General features: G+C 39.3%; 1 long non-coding RNA gene across 2 annotated transcripts; it reads left to right on the forward strand.

The window, feature by feature from the left end:
- Nucleotides 1-1,931: 1,931 nt before the first annotated feature.
- Nucleotides 1,932-9,307, forward strand: LOC104830108. Of its 2 annotated transcripts, XR_774202.1 has the most exons (6): nucleotides 1,932-2,031; nucleotides 4,800-4,843; nucleotides 5,307-6,019; nucleotides 7,044-7,101; nucleotides 7,762-7,907; nucleotides 8,425-9,307. It is a non-coding gene; the product is annotated as an uncharacterized LOC104830108 (long non-coding RNA). The 2 variants fall into 2 exon arrangements; XR_774201.1 differs by lacking the exon at nucleotides 7,762-7,907.
- The last annotated feature ends 30 nt before the right edge of the window (nucleotides 9,308-9,337 follow it).

Below are 9,337 nucleotides of genomic sequence, written 5' to 3' on the forward strand. Positions count from 1 at the left end.
ACCGCGCCGGGCGCGGGCGGAGGGGCATGGTGCCGTGGGCGAGGCCGAGGCCGAGGCCGCTCCGTGAGGGGCCGGCGGCCGCGGGAGACTCACGGTGCTGCCCCAGCGCCAGCCTTTCAGTCCCGGCCGAGCTTGGCAGGTGGAGGTGTGAGCCTGTCAGGGAGCATGGCGGTGTGCCGGCTGCGAGGGGTGGCCAGTGCCCTCCTCATCTGTACTCGCACCACTGGGAGCTCCAGCCCTGAGGCGCTGGCCCTTGTTTTCCTGTGGTGATGGTGGTTGGTTGGCCGAGGTGAAAGGGGTCTGATAGCCAGGCAACCTGATAGCTTACACAGAAACTGAAGAAGATGTCTGGCTAAGTACTGACTAGCATCTTCAGCACATCATTCAAAATATGTGAGTCTTCCCGCGTGTTACCCATCTGTCCTCCTATCTTGCGTCTTGTTGTCTGTTAGCAAGTCTACCTGTAGAGCTAGGTAGGCTTCAGCAGTTCAGCTCTAAAGAGAGGATTTCAGTTGTCATTTATTCAGCTTTTGAGCCCATTCCAGCTGTGAAATGTACTGCTAACAGTGCTGGAGGACAAGGTCTCCAATGAAGGCAGTGGCCGTCAGTTGACAGTTTATAGACATGACAAAGCTTCAGAGGCTGCCAAGTTAAATAAGTTTTGTTTCTTGCAGTATGAGGCAAGTCATAATTTTCTTGTGCCATTTGCGGCACTTAATTTGTTCATTTTGGCTAATCCTCTTTTTTAATAGCCCTGACATTTGGAGGACAGGAAGAAGATGAAAGTTCAGTTTCTCTTCTGTGTTGCTTCTTGCCCAAGAAAATGAAACTGCTCTGTGTTTTGGTTTTGCTGTGGTCATCTGAAAGACCGTTGTCATGAGGTTTTCTGTGCGACTTTCTTTTCTGGTTTCTTTTTTTGTTGTTACTTCTACAGGGCTTTTCAAGATGCTTCATGTCATCAAAGACATAGTAACATTTTGTAGTTTATTCCTGTGTTGTGTGGCTTTGCTTTCTCTGAGCTATTGCTAGTGTTTCCAGCACAGATTTTTAAAAGTATAGTTTTTATCCAATCAGAGATAACCACTGATATGGCTGTAAACACTAATTATTTTCAAAGAATAAGCAGGGGGTTATCTTTTTAAACAGGTGAAAGAATTTCCTCCTTCCCTCTTTCACGCAGGTTGTGCCCTTAATTTTGAAAGACCTGAAAGGTCTGTTAGGTGCATCTCCTGGCTGTGTAGCTTTTTTCTTTGTCGAGTGAGATGACGTATTTATGGGGTTTGCCTTTTCTTATCAGGGTTTTTTTAGTGGCCTCCCTGGTGTCTCAGTTAAGGTGAGATTTCACAAAAAATGGTGGAATAATTTTTAGTGGGCATAAATATGTTTTGCTGAATTGTTAACCAGACCTATGCAGTTGTTGACAAAGATACATGTCCTGGTTTCAGCTGGATAGAGTTGATTTTCTTTCTAGTAGCTGGTATAGTGTTACGTGTTGGATTCAGTATGAGAAGAATGTTGATAACACACTGATGTTTTCAGTTGTTGCTAAGTAGTGTTTAGACTAAGCCAAGGATTTTTCAGCTTCTCATGCCCAGCCAGCAAGAAGGCTGGAGGGGCACAAGAAGTGGGGAGGGGACACAGCCAGGACAGCTGACCCAAACTGGCCAAAGGGGTATTCCATACCATGTGACATCATGCCCAGCCCAGGATAGAAACTGGTGGAAGTTGGCCTGGGGGGATCGCTGCTCAGGAACTAACTGGGCATCGGTTGGCGAGTGGTGAGCAATTGCATTGTGCATCACTTGTTTTGTATATTCTAATCCTTTTATTATTATCATCACTATTATTTTCTTCCTTTCTGTTCTATTAAACTGTTCTTATCTCAACCCATGAGTTTTACCTTTTTCCTTCCAATTCTCTCCCCCATCCCACTGGGTGGGATGGGGAGTGAGTGAGCGGCTACGTGTTCCTTAGCTGCTGGCTGGGGTTAAACCAGGACAAGACATTAAACAACTGTGACTTTCATGTCAGGTAAAAAAGAGTGAAAATCAGTAATTGTGGTTGCTTCATCAGTTCTTCATTCTTTTAGGGCTGCTTATTTGATCTCCTTTTAAAACAATAGTGGAAATTCTCCTGTAAAGAGTTTGCGAACAGTTATGGTCTTGATCACATAGAAAATCACATGTTCTTTTTGTAGTTTAATATGTATGAAAAGCAGGTTGGAAAGCCCAGTGCTTTCTTGTGTTCTTCCTTGTACTCTATCACATACTTTTTTTTTTCCCCACCCTTTGGTTTTGTTTGAGGTTTCTAGTACACTTCCTTGTCTGAGATACAATACAGCACTTGAGAAATTATTATTTTTAGTTGGACAGTTCCTATCCCTTGCACTTCTAAAAACCAGAATTACAATTGCAAAGTAGAATATGTCAATGGATAAGCACTTTAAAACAAATAGTCTAAGACAAACCACTCTCCATTCAAGTTAAACTTTTATCCCAGGCACAAAAAAAAAGGAGGGCCCTTTTTTTTAGCCACAGTGTGTCTGTTCTCTCAGTTATGTTATACAAGGTTTTGTATAATTATGGAACAAACATGAATTTTGTTACAAAGCTCTTGGATTTAGCATAAAAGAAAGCAAAAAGATACAACGATAAGACAGTGGATGTGGGAGGGAGATAAGCAGTCATTTGAAATCGGTGGCTGTGGAAAGAAGGAAAAAGATAGCAGAAGGCTTTGGTTTTGGTTTTGATTTGTCTTCAAGTGCGGAGAGGAATCTGAGAGGTGACTGAAGATGAGATTTGGACTGCCAGCAGTGGTCAGTATTCCAGATGGGGCTTTAACCTGGAAGGAAGAAGTACAGTTGCTTACTTAAGAAAATAAAGGGTTTTGGAAAGATAGGTAGTGCAGAAAGCTGTGGGCACGGGATGACTTTGCAGCTGCGAGAGCAGTCACAAGCAAGCATTGGGAGTGTCCTGAGGAATGCAAGGTGGAGAGAAGGTGAAGTCAGGGTGTCAGAGTGGGAGGTGGTCTAGGGCAGACAGACAAATCAGTCAGCAACAGAAATAACAGCGAATAAACCTGCAATTTAGCCTTTTGATTCTTATGCTGAACTGAAATTTGGGGACCCTGTTGCTTCAGCATGTGGGAAGAATGAGTGTATTTTGGCCTACATCAAATTAAGCTGGGACATGTTGGAGGCAAGTAGTCTTTGACAAGTACTTTTTTCTGCTCTCTTTGGTAGGTCAAAAAGACAGTTTTATGTACTCACATATTCTGTTTACAGGTGGCTTTTCATTGAGTTACAGTATTCTCAAACATCACTGCATGCCAGTAGCCTGTTTAAAGAAGTATCAATGCATTATAAACAGCTTTTTGTATTTGTGTAGGTGCTAAAAATGCAGAAGCCATGTTAGAAAATGCAAAAGTGAAAGTAACAAGCTTATGGAAAGTTTCAAAATTAAATCCAAGTTTAGTTTAAACAAGTGAGCAGTGGGTTCTTCTGGCCTGAACTTCAAAAATGATTATTGAGTCTGTGAAAGCAGAGTCATGTATGGATTCTTGAATGTTAGCTTAGAATCTGGAGTAAATAAGTCTTGTCTTTGTAATCACTGTTACACAGACAGTAACGATATAGCTTTGTTTTGGGAGGCACAGAAAGATTACAAAAGATGGAAGGTCTTAAACAAATCTGTGCTATTCTTGCTTTCTCGCACCAATATCTTGTTGGAGCTTGAAGAGACACTTCCAAGACAGGCATAAGTATAGCCTTGAAGTCATTAGTAAACTTGCTTGCTATGTGGGAGAAGACAGCAAGTTCATAGTATTTTATGATGAATGATGAATACATTGATGTATTTTAATGTTCAAATTGTACGTTACTCAGACAATCTGCCCATTTTTAGAAGTGACGTTCTCTCATGGAGAAATGCCTTCATGTTCTCACGTCCCACTTATTCTTGCCAGAGAAAATACTTCTGATTTAAAGCTATTAATTATCTTGTTGTTTATGTGTAAAAATAAGATGGTTGTAGACTGCTGTTTCTGTTGGAAGCCAGAAGATGCCCGTAATGTGTGCCGGGAGGGAGCACAAAAAGCCACTGATATGTGTATTTTGTTAAGGAGCAGTGCTGGTACTAGTTTCTGCTGAGAAGTCTGGTAACAGTGCAGATAGGAATTTGCGTTGGCACCAGATGTGTGGAAAAAAGCAACAAACTGTGGTGGACAAAGGGTTTTGGACAAGAAGAAAGTTACAGGATTAGTTGAACTTTACAACTTGCAGATAGAACTTTGTGATTAGACTTGATTGCAACTAATGATGCATTGAAGAGGGTTTGGTCACTGATAGTATTGATAAGGCCAGCTGCTTACCACTGTACCACTTAAAAAAAAATATTGCAGTAGGAGTTAGCAGCTCAAGGTGTTGACACTGGAGATGGGGAGGTTGTTAACACCATCACATAAGGTACTGGTGAGGTCTCATCTAGAATACTGGACACAGGTGAGGTCAGTCCCATTTAAGACAGCTTAGTTTAAGCTGGAAGGGTGGTTAAGACTTACTAGGATGATAAAGGAAACACTCTGAGGAAGGAAACTGACAGGTTGGCTTTATTAGCCAAGCGAGTGAAGGCTAGAAGACTATGAGGCTGATGATGCTTTCTCTGATCTATCAGAAATAAGAGCTGCTGGCATGAAAAAATATCTGCAGAAATAAATTACAGCATTTTAATTTTACCAGTATTCACTGTATGGGCATTTAGGTACTGTTCTTTTAAAAAGATAAAGTTATGTTTTCTCTTCAGAAACCAGACCATTACAGAGTTCTTCAAACCAGTTTCAAACAAAGGTAAATACATGTTTTTTAAATGGGAGATATTTCTATGAGTTTTAATTATATAAACGTGCAGAAGTATTGTCGAATCTCATTCCAAATAGGAGCAGCAATATAGTGAGTATAGCTTACCGAATATCTCAAAATGTGCACATTTCAAATTTTTTCTAATAATGTAACTGAAAACATAAATTTCCTATTAAAATTAACTCCTTTAAATAGTGATGTGCTTATGATTTTAAGTTGTTGTCTCATGCTTAAGCGTGATTGTTTATAACAACTGAAGCTGTGACATAGATAATGCATTTCTTTGATATGAAAGAAATTGCATGGCACTAGCAAAACTAAATGATTAAGTAAATTAATTTTGGATTGTGTGTGAGATATAAAATATCAACTAATACAGTCCAGTAAGATTGGGGTTTTTTTTTTCCAGTATTGTGATTGTGAATAATTTGTCTTGTCTTTTCTTTCTTAGACCTTGGCCATAAAGACAGAACTGTGTTGTGTTCACCAGACAAAGGAAATGTAAAAGATGCAGGAATCGGACTGTCAGTTTTATGCACTGAACGTTTTGAAAAGAAAATATCTCCTCCAAAGAAGGTCAGAAGAAAAAAGATGCCAGACCAAACACCAAACACAAGTCCTGTGGTAGATGCCTTTCGGAGAGGAATTAAGGAGGAAAAGGACAGTGTAAACATTTTAGAGAATGGCAGAGCATGCAAGGCACTGGGTTCATTGTACCCAAAAGTTGTGATTCAAAAACTCCTTGTTACCACAGGGTCTCAGAGCTTTTTCTTGGCCAAAAAGGATAAAATTGTCAAGTCAGAACAGGGAAGAAATGAGAAGTGTCTGGGTGTAACAAGAGCACCATTGTCTTCTGGAAATAGTTGGGAACAGCAAACTGACTGTATGGATCTAGAAGACACTAGTTCAGACTCTGACAAATGGGTTTCATCATCAGAAGCTGATACCCGAAAACCCTGTGCTGGAAATAATGGCACTGCGAACAACATGCCTCTGTGCCAAAACCCAGGTCTTCCCATGAAATTGCCCTGCGCTCCAACTGACTCTGAATTTAGGTTGTCGCTGGAAGCGCTCCGCAGAGAAAGGAAGCGGAAGAAACATAGAATGAAACAATCTAAGCCACATCCTGTGAAGCCATTCTCAGGAACAAGTGTATCACATCAGGTGTGTTTAAAAGAGTTGTTAAAGGTGGAAATCGGTGACCCATTGTGCATGCGATTTTTTTTTAAATTATTTTTTTATTTTATTTTTCAATGTAGGATGAGATTCTTGGTGCTGCCTTTTTTAGATGTAACAAAAGTTTATGCTCTTTTTCTATTTCTTTGTAAGTTTTAGGTCATGCTTGGGTAAGCTGGTTCTTAACTATTCTACAATAAATGAGAAATCCTGGTTTAAAAGCAGGGGAGATATTCTGGGTTAGATGCAAGCATGGAAATGCAATGGAAATTGTAACTTTAAATTGTATTTTGTAGAAAAAATGTCTTTATCTTAAATGTCTTATAACCTTGTGTTTTCTTACAATGTAGTGTAGGGAACAGCCTAGCAAATTTCTGCTGGTTAGAAGTTGCAGTTAATGGCAGTTCAGATTTATGCACTTAAGCCACAATATTTAGATGGAGTGGGAGTGGTCCTATTAAGTATGTAGTATTTCATTGCAGGCTGAATTATATTCACTTTTTGTATCAACCAAGAAAACCCTTTAAAAGTTTGCTGGTTATTTGCAAGGAAGATCACTATGTGTGTCTCCATAATGTGCTATGAATGGAACAAAAAAGACTGTTAACTTGTGTTTCCTTTTCTCCTTAGCACCCCTCCCTCTGTTTTTGCTTGTCTGTGCTTTCTGTCATTTTGTTGTTTAAGTTCCTTATTACTTGTTTGAGGAAAGCCAGCTGGACTGTGTTGCCATATAGCCCAGGGACACAAGTGGCTAATGGCCCTAAAAGTGGAGCGATTTAGAACCACCGGTGGCCAATCTGAAGAAAAGGTGTAAAATCTGGGTTGTGGAGAGTCCTTTTGTTGAGATCTTTGCAGCTGTGTTTTAAGTTTGTCTTGAAATGAAGTATATTGCCATATTTCTGGGGGTGTGTGGAACTAAGCCTGTGCTGGATTCAACACTTGGCTCAAGGTGTCAACATCCTGGTTTTTAAAAGTATGTGATTAACATTTTTTTCTCTGTCTTTATTTTTAGGGAAATGGATGTCCTTTAAGAAAAATACAACATTCTGGTTCAAGGGAGACTGCCTCAGGTAGAAGCAGTGCTGAAAATACAGAATTAATTAAACCTTTAAAGATAAAAATTTAATAAATTAAAAAATCAGGTTAATCACTTAGTGTCCCTTTTTAATGGCTTTTTTCCCTTGAATTTATGTTTTTCTGTTTTCTCTCTCTCTGAAAAAAAAAAAATTACTGCTGTGTAGTCAATGTTATTTCTAACGGCAAGCTTGAAGAGGTTTAAAAGTAATTTGGGATTATAGTGAAAAACAGATTGTTTGTAACTTAATTAGAAATCATTATAGTTCTTTGTCTTAAGCACTTAATCTCTGATTATTTTTATGGTTTCTCTTGCATTTTGGAAAATTCACATTCACTCTGGTGGTTAACAAATTTTGCCTTTCAGCTTAATCCTAAAAGAACATTCTTGTTGAACTGAACACTAAAGTTTAGCTGGTATTTCTGTTGCTTTTTGTCCCTTTTAACCACATAATTCTGTTCTATGGTAGGTAGAACTGAATATAAAAAGCTCATGTGAATAGAAGCTTGAGCTAGGTCAGTAGGATGATTAAAAAAATAAAAAAAAAAGGAGGTGGGGAACCCAAAACAAGGAGCATATTCCCACCTTGTGGGTCCATGGCTGTGTAAACCTACCAGACTGTCTGCCACTATGCTTTACTTTCCACCTATGCTAGCACTGGGACTTGGCCAGCGGTGCAAGGAGCTGATCTGGCTGAAAATGGGAGTTGGGAAGTTCTGGGCCACATCAGCTCCATGAAGTAGCTTGCCATGACGTGTCCAGGTGCTGGTGCCAGCTTAAGGCAGGAAGCAGAAAAGCATAGTAGGAAAGTGGGCTCTGGTTCCATAGAACTATAGCCTGAAAACAGATTTCTTCATATTCTGAATACTTTTGTTATGACCACTGTTAAAATTATTGCAGTATTTTCAAAATACTTTTCACACTGTTCATTATTTATAATCATAATATGTAATAACAGAAACTTTCTTCCAGTCTCATACCTGAACTGGGCTATTGTCTGTTTCCAAAGACTGATTGATTCTAGTGTATAAGAAAACTGTTCTATGGTGGCTGCTGAGCTGCTTTAAAATAAAAGGACTTAATTTAATTTCCAAGTTAGTTACAATAATAACATAACAGTACAGTATCAGCTAAATCTTAATTGTGTTCTGCTGTGTTCAAGCAGAATGGAAGTATTGTAGTTTCTGCTAAAAATTTCAGTCATAGTTGACTTAAAAACAGAAGTTAGTTTTTTAAAGGGTGAGCTGTTACAGTTTTGATTTATTTTTTTTTTTAAACATGAAAATAGTGGCTTACTTTTTTCTTAAACACTTCATAGATGACCCATCACAACCAAAGCCAAAGCAGGTTTCAAAACATGAGGCATCTTCTCCAAATGCACTGAGAACATCATCTGAGATGGCCAGTGGTATGCGAAAGAGCCAGTCTGTTCCTTCATGCTGCCTTAGATCAAAGATGTCTTCTGGACGATCCAAACAAATAGACTTTCCTGGGAAAAGAAAACATGCTGCCATGAGTGCAGATGCAGACAGTTCAATTCAATCTGAAGTATCAAGTTTGAATGACCCTGCTTTTAGTAGATCATCTGCAAAATGCAAAAATAGAAAGTCTGACTTTGTAAAAAATATCCTTTTAAAGTCTACTTGTGGTGATGTTCTGCAATTAATGGAGGCTGCTGCTCTACCTGGACATGATTCTACTCTTCCAGAGGAATACCTCAACTCAAGCAATGACAATGAGAAGAATAATTGCTCCTCTGTAGGTTTGTCATCTTCATATTCTGCACACAGTCCTGGTAAAAGTAACCACATTTCTGTTGTGGATACCAAAGAGAATCAATTGCAGGTGGCTAACTCATGCTTTTTCTTGGAAAAGTCCCTTCCTTTTTCTCAGGAAAAAAGTACTGTGTTGCCTTCTCTCCACCGCTTAACACAAACAAAAGGTGTGAAATCTCATCTCCAGAATGCTGGCTTATCTCAGGTATTGGATGCTAAGAAAGAGCAAGATGGGAAAAGACCAGAAAGATGTGCACACAATAAAGCTTACAGTATTAAATCCAGCAACAGTTTTTCAAAAACAAAAGACAAGACTCCAGAAAATGTTTCTGATTCTTGTTCAGTGGAAGGTTCTAGGAAACTTGCACTCTCAGAAGAGACTGATAAAAGTGTTCCCTGTTTGTTGCCCTTTAAAGAAGGATGCATGGACAGTGGCCATATGTCTTCACAACTCTC

Source organism: Haliaeetus leucocephalus, unplaced genomic scaffold (genome assembly GCF_000737465.1).
Source record: "Haliaeetus leucocephalus isolate CR32 unplaced genomic scaffold, Haliaeetus_leucocephalus-4.0 Scaffold184, whole genome shotgun sequence".
NCBI lineage: Eukaryota > Metazoa > Chordata > Aves > Accipitriformes > Accipitridae > Haliaeetus > Haliaeetus leucocephalus.